The sequence below is a fragment of the Tyto alba genome, unplaced genomic scaffold (genome assembly GCF_018691265.1).
Source record: "Tyto alba isolate M040663 unplaced genomic scaffold, T.alba_DEE_v4.0 Super-Scaffold_15, whole genome shotgun sequence".
Taxonomy (NCBI): Eukaryota; Metazoa; Chordata; class Aves; order Strigiformes; family Tytonidae; genus Tyto; species Tyto alba.
Genome location: NW_024881277.1, coordinates 9,654,217 through 9,671,904, shown reverse-complemented (window position 1 = coordinate 9,671,904; position 17,688 = coordinate 9,654,217). Strand labels below are relative to the sequence as shown.

Below are 17,688 nucleotides of genomic sequence, written 5' to 3'. Positions count from 1 at the left end.
GAGTGGGAAATGCCCAGGATGCCAGAGGAGGGAGCAGGGCCCAGGGCTGCACCTGGAGGTGAGAGGGAAAGAGAGCGCTGCCTGTTCCTAGGGTGCCATCCCTGGTGCCCCTCAAGTCACTACCCTACTGACACCCAAACCTGCAGGGAAGAGGAAACCTGGCATGGGAGTTTTCTTTGAAAGGCCCGGGGGTGGGAGAAGGAGCTGAATGTGGTGAGGACCAGGGAGGGTGGTGGTGTACAGACCCCATGGGGTGAACTGAAACGTCCGACCTTGCTGCTTGCAGGGGGCAGCCTGCGCTCCTGGAGAAGTGCCGACGTCCCTGGAGCTGAAGGAGACACCTTGTCCCTGTCCCCGGGGAGCATGGGCTATGATGATGCTGAAGAGGTGCCTGTGGCACTTCCCTGTGAGGACGCAAAGGCTGTGACACCCGAGCTTGGTGCACAGCAGTCCCTGAGCCCCAGGCCAGGAGAGCCCATCCCTGCTGCACAGCTGGGTGCAGCCGGGAGGGAGGAGAGGTCTGTGCAGCTGGGAGAGCCGCGAGCACCAGGGGACTGTCTCCCTTGAGCCATGGGCAGCAGAAACTGCTGGGAGTTTCCTCCGTTTTTATTCCCATTTTTATGCTGTGCATTCTTATATTTGCTTATTAAAAGCCTCTGGGGGCTTTGACCCAGAGCTGGTGCTTCCCTACCAGGTGTCAGGGCATCTCCCTGAGGCTGGTCAGGGGGAGCAGAGAACAGAGACACCATGGCAAGGAAGGGACACGTCTCAGGGACAGCAGGCTCAGGGTCAGCCTGTGGGGCTGCGTGAGGCCATGGTCCCTGGGGAATAATCTTGGTGAGAGAGACATCCATCCTGCTGCCCACAGGCAGTTTCTAATCAAAGTGACTCTCTGATAGGTCCCATGATGCACCCCAGTGGGAGCACCCATTTCTTCCCCCAAGGGTTCCAGCTGCTCTTTCCCACAGGCCCTGCCTGGGCCACACTGATCCCACCATGCAGAGGCCACGACAGAGCTGCCATGTCAGGGTGAGCCCTGGGCTTTTGTCTCACAGAAGCGAGCACTAAGGTGACCGCAGGTCCCTGAAAACCCCAGCCAGCCCCAGGTGGGATCATGGCCCGCGGATTACTTCCCACAATGCTTGGGAGGCAGCTCTGCTCCCCACTGCCGTGGGACAGGGTGCAGAGCCACCTCCTGGGAAACACGTGGCTGGGATTCTCTCTCCTCATGCTCTGCCAGGACCCCAGTCTCCATGGGCTGTTCCTCCTGCCTTGCAGACCCAGAGCAGCCCTGGGAAACCCTCCTCCTGCTCCCCTGCAGCTCCCACCCCTGCCCCCCTGCTGCCTTGCCAGGTATGTCAGTTTGGGTTGTGTGCGGGGCAGTACTTGTGGGCAGGTACGTGAGGGCTGGGAGCACCGAGGATGAGGGCACCGTTCCCTCAGCGCTGTTAGAGGGCCAGGGGGTTGGAGAAAGCTTCCCCACAAGACGCGTGCGGCAGCCAAAAGCCGTGGTCCAGCCCCTGGCCTGGAGAAGGACCCATCTGGGAGGATGCTCATGTGGGCACATTTCCATGGCAGTGGAGATTTTGTGTCCCTCCACTAAAACAGGTGCTGCTGGGAGCTGAGCCAGGGTCCCGGTCCCTCTCCCTCAGCTGGGGTTTCACCTGCCCCAGCACCCACGGCACAGAAACCTTGTGCAGAAGCCAGGCTGGGAGAAGAGTTTGGCACCTGGGCAGGACCTGGCGCCCAAACTGCCCAACTGCCCTCCCTGTTCCCGCTGGTGGGTCTCCGCACTCCACCGGCTCTTCACCAATGGGCTTCTCTGCTGCAGGCTGGAAGGTGTGTTGGGTGTCTGTGGCAGGATTGCCTGTGGGGAGTAGCTGCAGCTCCATAGTGCTGCAAACAGCAGGATCTGGCCCTGGAGCAGAAGTGGAGAGGAGGCAGACGTTGCCAACATCTTCTGCTATAGCAGTGTTGCCCCATTCCCTGCTGGGAGCTCCTCCACCCCTTGGCTGACCCTGGGGGCACCTGGGGGGAGCCGAGGTTCACACATCCCTCTGCCCCACACCTGAGAGCCTTCCTGCTGGCAGCCCCCATGGGAGAGCAGTGTTCCCAGGGCAAGACCCCCACAATGATGCGTGACATCCATGGGCATTGCAAACACAGCCTGGACAACTCCCACTGGGATAAGCTCCAGCCCTGCATCCTAGAGAAATAAGGTGTACAAATGAAGTGAAGAAGAGGGGAGTGTTATCTTCTGAACACGGGATGGTGGGGGCCTCTGGGCAGTATGGACACTGATCTGCACACTCAAGGTGCCCCAAGTGGGAACTGGGGAAAAGAGCCCAGTGCCTGTCTGGTGTGACTGCCCCACCAGCTCTGCCCTCCCGCAGGTGTAATATTTCTCCCATAATCTGGCACCTGCTAGAGGTTTGCCTCTTCCTCCTTGTGGAAATAAGCCCCAGGCGTGGGTGTGCTTGAAGGGGCAGCAACCTGAGCAGAAAGAACCTGTTTCATGCATTTTGGGACTTAACAGGTTGGCCCTGCCAGCTGGGTCCCTCCTCTGCAGCAAAGCAGGATTGCCACTGTGCCCCAGATCTGTGGCTGCTCCTGCAGCTCCTGAGGATCTACCTGAGGGGGGTCGCAGTGACACCCCAACCCTCAGCACCGCTGCCCCACACTGGGAAGAGCTCGGATGTGGAAAGCCCATGGGAGAGCAGCCTTATTTCTCTGAGTTTGGGCTCCCTGTTGCCAAGGGCTGGGCACCCTGCGGTGAAAGTCCGTGTCTCTCCCCCCATTTTGGTTGCCAGTTTTTTTGCTGGGGGAGCAGCCGAGGCACCATGTCCTGGCCCTCGCTGCCTGGGCATATGTGTGGACAGGCTTGTGACTCCCCGATCCCACCAGCACAGGGTGCACGGAGACACCAGACACCCCATGAATAAGAGGTGGGCACCGGCCCCACCAGTCGCACCTCTGCCGAGCTGTGCCTGACCTCAGCAGCTCCGCGTTCCCTGAACTGGGGCTCTGCTCCAGTCAGTGGTGCCAGTGGAAGGAGAAACACCTGGAGACAGGGTCAGGGTAGGAAATGTCATTCCTCCGGCTGGGAGTCCCACAGCCCTGTCCAGGCTCATCCAGCTCAGACACCCCTACCTGCTGGCACAGAGGAGTGCTTCCCATGTGGTTTGGGATCTCCCCCTGGAGAAAGGACAATCTTAGAGCCTTGCCTCGGGAAAGCCACTAGGGCAGTGTGGCCCTGGTCCCAAAGGACACCTGCGCTGGACCAGCACTCTCACAGCACATCCCTCAGTGCAGCCAGAAACGATTCCGAGCGTGCTGCTGAAATCTGTGCCCTCCCTGAGGCAGCACACCCAGCCCTGCCACCGCCCTCCTGCCCTCAAAGCCAAACCCTGGCTGGGCAGGACAGGCCCACAGGGCCTGGAGATGACCAGAGCCTAAACTCCAGCCCACACCTGCCTGTGGCTGGGGAGTCAGGGCAGCAGCACCCCTGGAGGTGCAGGGGATGGAACCCAGGATCTCCCCCATGCAAAGCAGCTGCTCAGCCACTGAGCTACAGCCCCCTGAGACCTGCCAGCAAGAGAGACACTCTCCTCCCATGATGTGTCTGTGCCAATCACAGTGCCGTTGTCCCCCAGGTGCCCTGGGACCCTCTGCAGAAAACAGAACCTGAAGCCTCCTGAGATGGGGGAAGTCAGGACTGGCTCTCCACTGGGGCCTGATCCTGCCCTAGGGCTGCACTGCAGAGTGCTGCCCCTTTACCGTCTCTGCAGGGAAATGGGGCAGGAGGAGGCTCTTGCTGCAGGCTCTTCTCCCATGCTCTGGCCCATTCTGAGCTAGGTCGATGGAGAAGAGAAAACCCCTGAGCCTCCTCTGCCCTCCAGGACAGCACCCCATTCTGCCACGTCTGTCCCCAACTCCACAGCAGGAGCAGTGCAACAGGGTGAGGGAAATTCCCTCCCTGGGGTGAGGTGCCCCCCAGGCTCTGATGGCACCCCAGGGTGTGTGTGTGGGGGGCACACAGGGGCAGAAATCCTATAACCCCTCCTCCAGTCACTGGGACTTGCCCTGCACCACTCCTCCCAGCAGCATCCCAGGAGGTGAGGTGGACAGCAGGCTTCCATCTCCCTGGGGCTGCGGGTGTGGGGTGGGCTCAGGGACCTCCCCACTCCTCCAGTGCTGAGGCCTGTCCTGACAGCAAAGCAGTGCCCTGGGACAGCCCTGGCTGGGGTCTCTGTGGCAGGGTGGCTGAGCACGGGCAGCTGTTAACTCCAAGGCTGAAAGCCTGACCACATGCAGGGGTGGTGTCTTCGTGGTGGTAAACATGGGGCAATTGTGCTGCTCAGCTGCAATGAGTGCCTCTCCCTGGGAGTGGGGGGACAGTGGCCTCCCTGTGGGCAGTGTGCCCTGGTCTGGGAACTGAGGTTGAGGTGAAGGATGTGTGTGAGGAGGGGAGCAGTCTGTGCACCAGTGAGAATGACCATGAGGAGAGAGACAGAGTCTTTGCAGAGACCCCTGAGTGGAGAGATCCCGATCCCTGTGGAGCAGGGAAGGAGACCCAGCTGGAGAACACCCCAAAGACACACTGAGTGGAGAGTCCTGCCCAGGGGAAGCCTGGGGGCTTGTGGCGCAAGAGGAAGGATCCTTCTAACCTGTAGATGTGCAGCTACAGCGCACGGGCAGTGCTCTGGCAAGAGGGGAAGGAGCAAGGAGGGACAGGGCAGGATGGACAAAGGCAGACGGGATCTGCAAGACCCTAAGGGAGAAAAACATTACTGAAACCTGGGGTTGAGCCAGGGACCTTTAGATCTTCAGTCTAACGCTCTCCCAGCTGAGCTATTTCAGCCCTGCCCCAGCAGCCCTTGTCCCTGTGCCACCTGTGCCAGGCCACAGCCTGACACACGTGAGGAGAGCTCCTTGGGGACGTTCCCAGGAAAAAGCTGTTCCCAGTGCAAGCAGAGTGGGCCTGGCCTCTCCCTGCCCCTGTGGTCAGGTGGGCTCCAGTTGCGGGGTGGGTGCCAGTTTACAGCAGGAGTGACAAGATATGTGTTGGGCCTTGAAAACAAAGGTCATGGTTGCAAAGTCAAGTGAGAAGGCCAGGCACATGCAGCTGCAAAGGCTGAGGGAGAAAGAAGTGTGGGGTTAGTGGCAGACCCCTCTCACAGGGAAGAGAAGGCCCAGGGGAGGAAGAGCTTGTGCTGGTGCCATAGGCTTTTGCTTCATTCTTGCCTGAGCCAGAGCTTTTTGTTCAATGTTGGGAGACCACATGTAGGGGGAAAGGAGGCTTGGAAACCTCCAAGGGTCTGGGTTGCAGAGCCTCTCAAGATAACCTCTTCCAGTGTGTAAGTGACCTCATGGTTATGACCTCATGGTCCTCATCTCCTGCCTGAATGTTCTTTCCATTTTTGTCCCTTGCCTCTCCTTTTCCCACCATGCACCACGCTGAAGAGCCTGGCTCTATTTTTAACTGCCTGACAGGTACTGAAATGCTCCTACAAGGTTTCCCGAAGCCTTCTCGTCTCCATACTTGAGAGTGTTCCCTCAGCCTTTCCTCAGGTGGGAAGCTCTCCAGCCCCCTGCACGTCTACACATGCCCAACTGAATTGGTGCCTCTTCACTGAGTTTGCTCCAGTTGATTGATGTCCTTCCTGTACTGGGGGCAGGAGGCCCCAAACTCAGTGCAGTACTGGGCATGTGGTCTAGCAAGCACTGAATGGAAGGGGAGAATCCCTCCCCCTCATCTCCTGGCCATGCTCCTCTTCAGCCAGCCAGGATGCTGTTGGCCTTCTGGGTTGCCAGCCGTCACTGCTGACTCATGTGCAGCTTGTTGGCCACCATGAACCCCAGGGCCTTTTCTGCTGAGCTGCACCCCACCCAGGGCTGTTGCCCAGGGTTAGGCCAGCCCAGGGAAGGACTTGGTTGAAGATGAGGGGTGTTGAGGGAAAGGATTAGGGAGGTAGGTAGGGCTTAGATTTCAGGCATCTGGTGAGGGTTTCAGCTTCAGTGATCAGGGCAGGGCTAAGGATGAGAGCTCACCTTTCAGGGTTAGGTGTTAGGGTATAGGCAAAGGTTTAGGGTGAGCTGGGCAGTGCCAGGCCTGAGGGGCAAGGATGTGGCACTCTGCCTGTATTTGTCCTCAGAGTGACCGGGGGAAAACCTCAGCTGCTGATGACCAAAGGAATCACCATTCAAATGGGCTGGGAATTAGCACTGAGCCCCTTGGCAGGGCACATCCAAGGGGCTACATGACACAGGATGTCTCTGTCTCCTTTCTTTGTCACCCTGAAGTCACTTGCCTCTGTTCTTCTGCTCTAATCAGCCCCCAGAGAGGCTCACGTCAATCTCCTGAGGGAGCTTCCTCACCCAAACCCCTCAGCATGCCCCACTAAACCCCAAAGACTCTTTATTCCTCCCATAGCTCTCCAGACTCAGTAACTTTCCCCTGGGAGCTTGTTAGAGTGCAGCAACTCTAATTAGTTTATTCTTGCATCTTAATTTCTGTCCGGTTGCAGGGGGGCTTTTAGAACAGACTGTCTTCGAGGATGGGTTTTGCTAAATATAATGATGTTAACAAGCACATGATGTAACACAAGTTAATTTCTTTCTCAGCTATACCTCAGAAATGCTTTGAACATTGACAAATGATTTTTCAGTTGGCTGTAAGAAGTTCCCCACAACACCCCAACTTCACTTGATAGAGGTGGGCATGGGCTAAGGAGGCACAGGAAGATGGGCAGGGAGATCACTAGAGGCGTGAGTTGGTGAGAAGGCTCTGGGCTTGAAATTTGGCCAAAAAGGTGGAAAAGTTGATTTAAACTGCCAAACTCTTTTTTTAGTCAACTTGCTAATTGTGTGTATATTTATAATTTCCTATCTATTTGTCTAGAGTATTCCTTTTATGGTCATCGCTTGAGGAAGATAGACCTTAGTGGAGGCTTGGACTTGGCATACAGTTGAGGAGTTTATTGTTGATTTTTTTTTTTAATAATTTGTATCATGTTTTACTTCTCTTTCTTCAAATTAATAAGATTCCTGTGACTATTTACAGTCAAGTCTCAGGGTAAATCAGGTGGGAATTGGTGCAAAGGAGCTGTAACATTCAGCTGTGAACATCAGTGAGGAAGCCTGATGTAGAAGAATGCAAGTCCCAGGCAGCCCCTGAGGGAAATGGTGGGGCAGGGGAGGTGGGGAGGAAAGTTGCCCATACAGTGGGGTACCATGAGGAGACCGCTGTTGCTACATTTCCTGTCCTCCTTAGAAGACCCTCTGAATTGGAGAAAGCTTCTATCACTTCTGTAAAATTAAAAAAGGATTAAAACCCCTTCAAAATGAAAAAAAAAAAAAAGTATTTTATGAAGTTGTCATTAAAATCTTCCACTTTAATTAGACTCCTGAAGCCTCTCCAATTAGCTGTGCAAGCCTGGAAGTCCTGAAATAATTGATGGAAGAGATGTGGCTCCTTTGGGTTTTCTGCACTTTGATGAGACCGGGGGTGTATTTGGTGCTTGAACCTACAGATACTGAGAGGAGCTGAACCAACCTCTGAAGGGGTTAAAGTCAGAAGCAAAATCCAAAGTGTCTTGGAGTGTTAATTGGCCCCTCTGAGGCCCATTACAGACCAGGTGTCCCCATGGATTAGTTAGAGAAGAAAATTGGAGGCTGTGAGTACAGGTAGGCAATGGCACTGTGCAAGGTGAGCTGATGCTGAGTAAAACTTGATATATTTTATCATGCCAAGTGGTCATCCCCAAGAAGGGGAATCCCATCCCTCACACTGGCTCAGGGCTCTTCCTGGGGCACTGTGGGGTGGGGTGGGCAATGCTGAGAGGAGGACAGTGGTACCACAGCTCCCAGCCTCCCTGGGGGGCTGCAAGGAAGCCACGAGGCCCCAGTTCCATGCAATTATCATGTCTCCTTTCCAGGCCTTGGTAGCAGAGACAACTGCCATAGCCAAGGGGACAGAGACCCCCAGGCTGTGGACACCCAACCTATGGCATCTCCCTGCCTTTCCTGAGATCTCTCCTTCCTCCCTGCCTGTTCCTTGGAACACAAAGCATTGCACTGATCCGGGCTCTGGCTGACCTCTGGCACCACAGCACTACCCTTCAAGGGACATTTTTTTCTCCTCCTTTCCAGTCTAAACCTCCTAAAGCTGCACTTTGTGATGCTTTTCCTTTCTCAGGTGGTTTCCCACTACAAAGAAAAGGTCCAAAATCTCTGAAAACACCCAAAACTCCTAATTTCAAGCTACTCTTTTACTCCCGCATCACCTTCCACACCATCAGGACAAGGAAGCCCAGGTCCCTCAGCCACTCCACACACTTCATGTGCTTCATGCCCTCTAAACCCACCTTTGCAGACATCCTCTGGGCACTCTCCCGTTCCTTCCTTCTCCTCAGAATGGAAAGCCGTAGAGAATGTTAGAGGTGTGGCCACACCAGTGCTGAGTCAAGGGGGATGATAACTCCCCGTGTCTCGATGGTCATGCTACAGTGCAGCTCTGTATGCAGGAGCCGGCTCTATTCATGGTGAGCCTTTACCAGCGGCACATATGGCATCACTCACAGTGCCCAGGGCCTTCTCCTCAGACTCACTCCTCTGCTGGTCCAGTCCCAATTTGCGCCTTCTCCTTGTACAACTTGAAGGTTCCTGCTGGCCAAAGCCCCAAGTATCTCAAGGTCCCTGTGCACTGAAGCTCCAGCACATCAGCATTTAAGGCATGTGTGCAGATGGTTCCTCTGAGAAGACAATAACTTGAGTGGGTGTATGGCAGTATGGGTAAGAAAAAGAAATGCTCATTTAATGGAAGTGATGACGAAGGTGGAAAGCACCACTGTAATGATGATCTAGCTCATCCTCAGTCACACTGAACTTCACAGGAAAGACAATGAGCAGCGAGGTTGACCTAAATCTATGTGCCTCAGAAGGTCAGTACCACACCTTATTGGGCAACGACAACGTCAAGTTTGGGGATAAGAGCGACAAAAATCAGGATTTGCTGCTTTCCAAAACTTGCAGCAAACTCCTGCCAGCAGGCAGTGGAGGAACGGATGCAGAAGCCACCCTGACAAGAATGTTGTGCACGCTGAAAATTCTTTTTGGTTGAAGGCAGACCATGACGAGGGCTGAGCAGTTTGTCACAACAGGCAGAGCACAGCCTGACATTTCCGATCCTGGTTCACGTGACTGCAAAGAACAACAGGAAGGAAACTGGTGCTTGCAAAAGGCCTGGGTCATGAGCATGACCCATGGCCTTTGGTCACAGAGGACAAATGATCCAACCAGCTGGTGTGCATGTCAGATGCAGAGGGCAGTGGGGCCCATAAGAACTTGCCTATTTGACAAAAAGGGTTACAAGGAGCCAGGCTTACCAAGAAAGGCAATCTGCAAAGTCCTGATTTCAGCTGGGACAGATTTAATTTTCTTCCTAACAGCTGGTGTAGTGCTGTGCTTTGGGTTTAGGATGAGAACAATGTTGAGAACACAGGGATGTTTTAGCTGTTGTTGAGCAGGGCTTATCCTAAGTCGAGGATTGTTCAGTTTCCCATGCTGCCAGTGAGGCGGGGCACAAGGATCTGAGAGGGAGCATGGCCAGGACAGCTGACCCAAACTAGCCAGAGTGCTATTTGATACCACAGGACATCAGGCCCTGTATATAAACAAGAGGGAGGAAGGCAGTGGGTTGGCCGTGAGATGTGGATCACTGCTTGGGGGGACCAGCTGGGCATGGATCAGTGGGTACAGAGCAATTGCACTGGGCACCCCTTGTCTTCTTCTTTGGTTTTATTCCTCTCTCTTTTTTTTATCTTCCTTTTCATTACAATTATTGCAATTATTTCTATTATTATTATTATTATTATTATTATTATTATTATTATTATTATTATTATTATTATTATTATTATTATTATTATTATTATTATTATTATTATTATTACTACTACTACTACATCTTTTTTCAATTATTAAAGTCTTCTTATCTCAACACATGAGGATTTTTGCTGTTTTCATTTTTTTTTTTTTTCTGATTCTCCTCCCTATCCCATCAGGGGAGATATGGGGATAGTGAGTTAGTGGCTGCATGGTGCTTAACTGTCAGCTGGGGGCAAAGCACAATATTCGTTTTTGGTGCCTAAAATCTCAACTGATGGTGTGACCACAGCCCGAGCAGTACAGCTGGGAGTGGCAGTTGGTCCTGACACCAATCACCACTGTGCAGTACAGGACCTGCAGCAGGTGAGTTTGGGGTCTGGATGGTGCCATTTGTTGTCCTGAGACAAATGTGAAGACTCTGGTTACGTCCTATTAAAGAGGAGCCCAAGCACCCCTCAGGTTGTTCTGGATATCCAGAGAAGTGGGGGGTGGGAGCAATGGGCAGGCCTGAAGCCTGTCTTCAAATCTTAGAGGTGTTTCTTTCCCAAGGTGGAGATGGTGTGGGTACAAGGAGAGTGGCCTGATCCTCCCGTGCCAGGCAGAGCATCCAGCCCAGGGGTGCAGGTGTCTGGAGGAGGCTCAGACCAGAGGGGTCTATAGGAGATCCTCCTGCCAGCACTGAATTTGGGAGATGCTTTGGCAGGGCTTCCTAAGGGCTGATACAAAGGAGACAATTCCTGGTGGTGAAAGGCCAGTGCAACCCTTCATGCCCACCTTCCCTCTCCCCTACAGCCACTGTTCTGGAGGCTGTTGGTCACCTGTGAGTGGCTCTCAGCCAGGCAAGAAGAGCTGCCTGGAGGAGCAGGAAGCCACGTGGAGCAGAAGTTGCCAAAGGCCAGAAGGGCGATGAAGCTGCCCTTGGGTTGGCAGCAGGTGGAGCAGGACCCAGCAACGGCTGGTGGCTAAAAGAAGCATGTCCCCAGAGAAGACTGGTGGCATCCAGAACCTGGGCTGGCTGCCCAGCAGATGTTGTAGCCCCACCTCTCAGTGAGATGAAGGAGCTGATGCAGGGGGAAGCACCGCACTTCCCCAAATCCTGCCTCAGCACTGAAAAGGGGACAGTCAAACCCTGTCACTTCTCTGTTCCTCCAGAAATGGGTGCAGCAAGATGAGAGGCTTGATGTGGCCTGTCGTGTCATTCTGGAGCAAATATTTGAGACAGAGCACCAGGAAATTGTAACCATGGGCACGTGAGCTTTTCTACTGAGGGTTGGTGTCACATGGTTGCAGTGACCAGGAGATGGTGGGGTTTAAACTCCCAAGAGAGGTGTGCAGGACAAACCCAGGAATCAGAGCCTTGGAGTACAAGGGAGAAATTTTTGGCTTGTTCAGGAAGTTCCTGGGCTGGATTTCTTGGGAAACTGCCCTGTAGAACAAAGGGGCCTTGGACAACTGTTTCATCTTCAAGGACGACCCTGTTGAAATGCAAAAACTATGTGGGCTTTTTATGGATGAAGTTGATCAACCATGGCAGGAGGCCAGCACACTTTCTTTTGCAGCCTTGCCACTGCAGTTGCCTGTGCCTGAGCCTGCCCACTTGCTTTCGCTGCAGCCACATTTTCACTGGAATTCCATGGAAATCCCAGAGCTCCTACTCTCAATCTGGCATCCACCCCAAGCCCATACAGCCTGGCCAACCACCGAGGCACCAGCCACCCTGTGCCCCTGTGTGCAGCCCAGGGCATGGCTCACACCCCCCCTTTCCTTGTTGGTGCCCCTCCTCCCAGCACCTCTGTGCTGTCCCCAGATGCCAACCTCTTGCCACCAGCCTGTCTGTGGGATGGGGTGGAATTGCACAGAGGAATGAAGGGGATCAGGCTGCCCTGGGGGAGCACAGAGACCTTGTCTGTACATGCAGGGATGGAGCTAGGAAAGGCAGAGCTCAACTGGTGCTCAAACTGGCAAGGGATGCAGAAGGTAGCAAAAGGGGCTTCGGTAACGGTGTTGGCAGCCACAGCAAGGCTAAAAAAAAAAAAAGAAAAGCGGGCCCAAAACTCAGTGAGGGAGTGGGCCTAGTGACCAAGAACATGTGGAGAGACTTTCAGCAAGCTGGTTGGCCATACATGATTCTGTGGGTCCTCTATGGGGTGAGTTTCAGCCAAGGGTGCTGAGGGTGCTGGCCAAAGTAATTTGTGGCTTCTTTTGTCACCCTGGAAAGGCCATGGCAGTCAGGGAGGTTCCTGATGTCTGGGAAAAGGCAAACATGCCACCCATCTTCATGAAGAGCAAAAAGGAAGATGAGGGAGCTACTAGGCTGCTCAGCCTCACGTCTGTCCCTGGGAAAGTGATGGAGCAAATCCTCCTGGAAGCCATTTCCAAGCACCTGAAGGACAAGAAGGGGATTTGGAACTTCCAGTAAAAACTGAATAAAGACAAATTCTGCCTGACCAACCTGAATACCGTTTACAATGAGATGATGGGCCCTTTGGATGAGGAGAGAGGTAGATGCAGTAGCCCTCAGTGAAAAGGGCTGCCTGGGATCCACACAAAGTTGAAGACAAATGCCAGTGTTCATCCTGTCACTGTGCTGGGACAACTCCAGACAAGAGGCCAGGCTGGGGACAGCAGATCTGCAGAAAAGGACCTGGGAGTCTGGGTGCAGCAAGTGGGACAGGAAGGCAGCAGTGTGCCCTTGGGAAGAGGCAGGCCAACCTTCATCCAGGTCTGGATTAGCAAAATCACAGCCATCAGCTTAAGAGGAAGTGACTCTTCTTCCTCTATTCATGGACCCCAGTAGGATTGCTGTGTCCAGTGTGGGTCTCCCCAGCACAAGAAAGACCTTGACAGGCTGTGAATAGTCCTGCAGAGGCTGGAAAGATGGTTGGCGCCTGGAGCACATTGTGTACTAGGAGAGGCTAATGTGGGCTGTTTGGTTTTGAGGGTTGGGTTTTTTTGGAGAAATCCCTCAGAGCCAACAGCGGAGCAAGGGCTCAGGGGAGATGGTGGGATCTCTGGTCAATAGAGATGTTCCAAACTCATGGAGACAAGGCCTGGTGCACTTGATCTAGCACAAGTTGTCTGAGTATGGGCTTGGAGATCCAACTTAGGCAGGAGCTATGGCACATCAGGTCTGAGGGTCAGTATGAAGCTGTTTTCTTCTTTGGTCATAACTGGTGGTGGAGTTGGGTATCAGAGTTGTGCCTGTATGCATCCCCACTGCACTGAAGGCATTAGAGCCCAATAAATTTTTCCTTTTAAAAGATTTTCCTTCTACCTGTGAGTGCTTGTGCAACCCTCACAGCTTCCATCCAGCAGAAATCACTTCAGGCTGTCATGGTTCCCCTTTGTACCAATAAGAATCCTGGTGTGAGGACATCTTGAAGGGCTCACCCATGCCCCCAGCACAGTGTGAGCTCTTCTGCAGGAGTCATTCCTAGGCTGGCACTCATGCCATGGGCTGAGGACTATCACAGCCCATCTCCAAGGCCAAGCCTTGCCAGGACCGTGCAGGCAGGCCAAGGCGACCAGCTCCAAGCAGAGACACACCCTGTGGGTGCCCACACAGCTCACAGAAGGGCACCCACAGAAACCTCATTGCCCAGCACAGAGGGGCTGTGGCAGTGCCGATGGGTGGCAGTGGGCAGAGCAGGGAGGACCTCCTCAGCTGGGCTGGCCAAGTCCTGCTGCCCCACATGGCCCCACAGCCCCATGGTGCAGGCACTGCTGTGGACCAGGGTGGTTGTTCAGGGTGGGGAAATGTCTGCCCAGCACAGACCCCATGGCAGCCGCCCATGGTTCTTCCTCCAGCAGTGGCAGCCTCTCACCACCACTCGACCCTTGGTGAGACCCACGTAGGGTTTTGCAGTCAGCCATGTGTAAGAAACTAAAGAATTGTTGCCTCAAACAGTCATAAACACAGAAAAATTTGACAGGCTTTGACCATTGTGATCAGTCTAAGGAACGCCACCCAAGGAAACACTGGAGTGTATCGAAGGGTGCACGGCTCCACTCCCTCATGGTTGTATTGCCAAATTCCTTAGATAACCTCAATGAAGGGAAACAAACTGAGTGAAACCGATATGTTCAGGTTAAAGGAGTGATAAGAGAGAGAAAGAACCAGCACCAGAAGGACCTAAGCAAAAACTGAGGAAAAAATCAATGGTGTTGGGGTGAGAACAACCACTGACTCAATTGACAAGGGGGTAGGGGCACCCGATCCCCCTTCCACGCACACACAGAACCCACATTCCACCTTTTCCTCATCTCTCATGGAAATGAGTTGGAGGAGAACCTGCCTCTCCTTGTCTAGTATGAATATCAGCAGAGAAAATGAACTTAAAAGGCAACAGAAAACTTTGCTGGGGGTGCACCTACCACTCAAGATTACCAGGACCTGAGACAATGCTGGAACTTGGGGTGGTGATCCACATACTTCGACTCTCTTTCTCTCTCTCCCTTTTCCTTTTCTTCCTTTCTTTTCTTCCTTACAGGTTTATTAATAAGAGGCCACATTGCTTGCTATCCTTTTCCAAGTTTAAGTTGTTTCTACTGCAAGTAAAACATTTTAACCAGTCATTTGGTGTCATTTCACTTTAATTTAACCCAAGGGGACCACAGAACCTTTATGCTTCCCTGCATTCCCAGTCTGGCTCATAACAACCTTGGAAAGGCTCATTGCCAGTATGATATTCATTTTTGGCTACCTGGCCTCTGCCTTCAAATGCACGCTATGAGAGAAGCACACCTGTGGAGCACCTCATCTGCACAGTCAGAAGGGGTTCTGTAAGCATCAGCAATGTTGCCCTCAGGAAGAAGGCATTTCTCAACTGCCAGAAGGCACAGAGCACATTTAGGGCAATATTAATACACTCAGAAACACACACCTCCGTGGTTCACCTCGCTGAACTTCCTTCACCATTCTTTTAAGCAATGAACACAGAGAAATGTTCTTCCTCCTAGGGGTCCTACTAGGAGAGAGTGGAAAAGAAGGACCTTGGCCCTCCATGGTGTTGGAGAAGAGCAGAATGCACCTCATTCAAAAGAGGGAAGCAGCAATATGTTTTATTGAGGTAAAGTACTAAATAGACAGAGTTCCATAAGTGCGATGGAACTGAACAAAGTTTTGACAGGGGCTTGATAAGGTTCAGTAAGATTGATGGTGAGGTTCACCCTACTAATTACTGCATGGAGGAAAACCACAAAGGAAAATAGAGTTAGAATTGAGTTAGAATGTTTCACATAGAGACCAGAGATGCAAGGAGAGAGGAGGACACTGCCACTGTGTCACACTCCAAGGGGCCCCCATAACAAATCCTGTCACGTGTAAAGAGGGGTCCAGCCCAGTGAGCCAGACTGGGAGGCCCCCACATCCCAGACCAGCCATGCAGGGTTACTGGGGCCAAGTCTGGGCTTTGAACTGTGCAGGAAGACACAGTCCATGTGGGCTACGAAAATGGAAAACCAGGGCAAAATGCCAACTTGGGAAGGCCATGTGCGTCGGAACAAAGAGGAAAAGACCTAAAGGGGATCCCCAGGAAGAACCACCTGAAGGAGGAGAAACAGACAATGGGCCTGTGAAATGCAAACTGCTTTTTGAGGTGTGACACCAAAAATTCAGGGGGGGGGGACACGACACATCCAATTCCCCATGCTTGTGAGGGATCTCACAGCTACCTGTAAGACCATTGTGGCGGGCAGGTCAGTGCTACATGTTTTGCCTTGTCCTTCGGGTGACGACCTGATCAAAAAGCTCTGTCTGACTGAGCCAGGGGAGAGGTCAGGAGTGGGCTGGGACTTGGGCACTCACCCCACAGCTCCAACCCTTCTGAAGGGCACAGCACCCCCAGGGAGCATCCCAGAGAGGGACAGCAGCCTCCTCAGTGTTCCCACTATTTGAGCTGGTCCAAAGGGCGTAAGGAAACAGAGGCCAGGCACTCTCTGTCTGTCCTGCATTTATGCTGCAAGTAACCCTCAGCCGTGGCTGCCTTTCTTCCCCTTCTGCCTCCCCACCAGACCTGCTGCCCAGGACAGCAGGAGACCCCCTGCCCTGGGGCTCCTCAGGCAGCTTCCACATTTCTCCAGTCTCCTTTCCCCGTGCCTGCTGCATTTTCACTGGCTCCCACCAAAATGCAGGGTCATGGCTTATGGGTGTCTGGATTTAGTGCTTTACTCTGGGTGATCCTCACCTTTGAGGGGTGTCTCATCTCCTGATTGTCCATTCACTGCCCACCCCAGGGCACACAGAGAGTTTCCATTCTTTCCTGACCCCTCCAGACTCCTTTCCACAGGGAACACTACATGCCATCAGCCCTGCTATACATGTGTCTACCTAAGAGGTAATGGAGAGCTCCTGCAGCATGTACACAACCCCTGGAAACCAGGAATAGTCTTTGAAAGCACCACCTGGTGTCCAATAGATCACACAGTTGCCACAAATTTATCACCCCAAAGCAGGAAGTAAATATTGAGAAAAGACATTTTTAAAAGTCCAATTCCTTGGGTTTATTCGTGGCAGCAGCTTAGTTAGGACAGCCCAGCCTTCAGGCACTGCATGCAGGAGACCCTTTTATTGCTGAGATGCTCTCAGGGAGGCCGGATCTGGTAGAGTGTTCAAGGCATTTGTGAAAGGGTCAGACACAACAGATGAAGCCTCTAGAGAAGTGGAATGAAGCCAAGCAGTTACCTCTTATGACAAGTATAACAAGGGAAAAATAAATCAGAAGTCTGACCTAATCCAAGTTGCAAGTAATCTGCAGAATAGGTGAGGCAGGTTACTGCTGGTGGAACAAGGTGCGTTGGATCAATTCCTTCACCGCATCCTTGAGCTCCCTGTTCTTCATGCTGTATATAAGGAGTTCAAAACTGGAGGTACCACTGAGTACAGAACAGCCACCACCAGATCCAGAGATGGGGAAGAGATGGCGGGGGGCTTCAGGTAGGCAAAAAATGAAGTGCTGATGAACAGGACCGACCACGGCCAGGTGAGGGAGGCATGTGGAGAAGGCTTTGTGCCGTCCCTGCTCAGAGGAGATCCTCAGCACGTCCCTGAAGATCTGCACATAGGACAGCACAATGAAAACAAAACAAGCAAAGGATAAAAATGCAGTAAACACAAGGAGTCCAACTTCCCTGAGATAGCTGGAGTCAGAGCAGGAGAGCTTGAGGATCTGGGGATTTCACAGAAGAACTGGTCCACCACATTTCCATGGCAGAGTGGTAGGGAAAATGTGTTGGCAGTGTGCAGCAGAGCATTGAGGAATCCACTGCCCCAGGCAGCTGCTGCCATGTGGACACAAGCTCTGCTGCCCAGGAGGGTCCCGTAGTGCAGGGGTTGGCAGATGGCAACGTAGCGGTCATAGGCCATGATGGTGAGAAGGGAATATTCTGCTCCAAAGAAAAATACAAAGAGAAAGACCTGGGCAGCACATGCCAAGAAGGAGATGACCCTGGTATGCCTGGAGCAAATTGGCCATGAAATTGGGGACAGTGGTGGAGATGGAGCCCAGGTCGAGGAGGGAGAGGTTGAGGAGGAAGAAGTACATGGGGGTGTGGAGGTGGTGGTCGCAGGCGATGGCAGTGATGATGAGGCCGTTGCCCAGGAGGGCAGCCAGGTAGATGCCCAGGAAGAGCCAGAAGTGCAGGAGCTGCAGATCCCGTCTGTCTGCAAATGCCAGGAGGAGGAACTGGGTGATGGAGCTGCTGTTGGACATGGTCTCCCTATGAACCTGGGTGCCTGTACTAGAGGGAAAAGACAGTAATGAGTGAGGACAGACTTCTCTGTGAAAAACCAAACACATCTCT

The 17,688-nt window shown here is 53.1% G+C and overlaps 1 pseudogene; it reads right to left on the bottom strand.

Annotated features, from left to right (window-relative positions):
- Positions 1 to 16,723: 16,723 nt before the first annotated feature.
- LOC122153103 lies at positions 16,724 to 17,215 on the bottom strand (annotated as a pseudogene).
- Between the last annotated feature and the right edge of the window lie 473 nt (positions 17,216 to 17,688).